Source organism: Phoenix dactylifera, chromosome 2, assembly GCF_051530095.1.
Source record: "Phoenix dactylifera cultivar Ajwa chromosome 2, Ajwa_hap1_PhDact_Kaust_v1.1, whole genome shotgun sequence".
Taxonomy (NCBI): domain Eukaryota; kingdom Viridiplantae; phylum Streptophyta; class Magnoliopsida; order Arecales; family Arecaceae; genus Phoenix; species Phoenix dactylifera.
The window spans coordinates 21145944-21146679 of NC_143191.1; the positions used below are offsets into that span (position 1 = coordinate 21145944).

Consider the following 736-nt stretch of genomic DNA (forward strand, 5'->3'; position numbering starts at 1 on the left):
TCCCTGTACAGAGCTAGTAGGCTTAGGCAAAGACTTGTTGTTTCTATCCCCGTTATCCCAAAGTTGGGCAGTCTCAGCAAGGGAATCCAAATACTCCCACGCCTCATCAGGGTGTTTTTCTAAAAATCTACCATTGCACATGGTCTCTACAAACTGTTTCAACTGTGGAGATAAACCTTCATTAAAGAAGCTAATGGTTCTCCAAGTTTCGAATCTGTGATGAGGGCATGAGAGAAGAAGGTCTTTAAATCTTTCCCAACATTCATAAAATGTTTCATTATCTTTTTGTTGGAAATTGCTGATATGTCTTTTCAAAAAGTTGGTCCTTTGTGTGGGGTAGAACTTCTTTAAAAATTCTCTCTGCATATCTTGCCAAGTTCTTATTGATCTAGGTCGCAAAGAGTTTAGCCATGTTTTGGCCTTATCCTTTACAGAGAAAGGAAACAATGTCAGCTTGAGGACATCCTCGGTGACGTTTGGCACTCTAAATGTAATACTCAATTCTTCAAAATCCTTTAAATGAAAATATGGACTCTCGGACTCTAACCCGTGGAACTTGGGCAGCAATTGAATTACCCCGGGTTTGATGTCAAAATGTCCTACATTATCAGGAAAAATTATGCATGAAGGCTGACTAGTCCTAGCCGGTTGTAGGTATTGTCTTAGGGTCATAACATGGGGTTCACGTTCTCGATCGTGGTGACTCCCCGCATCTTCATTTAAATCAGCCATCTCA

General features: G+C 40.6%; 1 non-coding gene across 1 annotated transcript; it reads left to right on the forward strand.

Moving 5' to 3' along the window:
• The first annotated feature begins 211 nt into the window (after window positions 1-211).
• LOC148703810 (small nucleolar RNA R71) lies at window positions 212-320 on the forward strand. Its single transcript, XR_015982316.2, has one exon. It is a non-coding gene; the product is annotated as a small nucleolar RNA R71 (small nucleolar RNA).
• The last annotated feature ends 416 nt before the right edge of the window (window positions 321-736 follow it).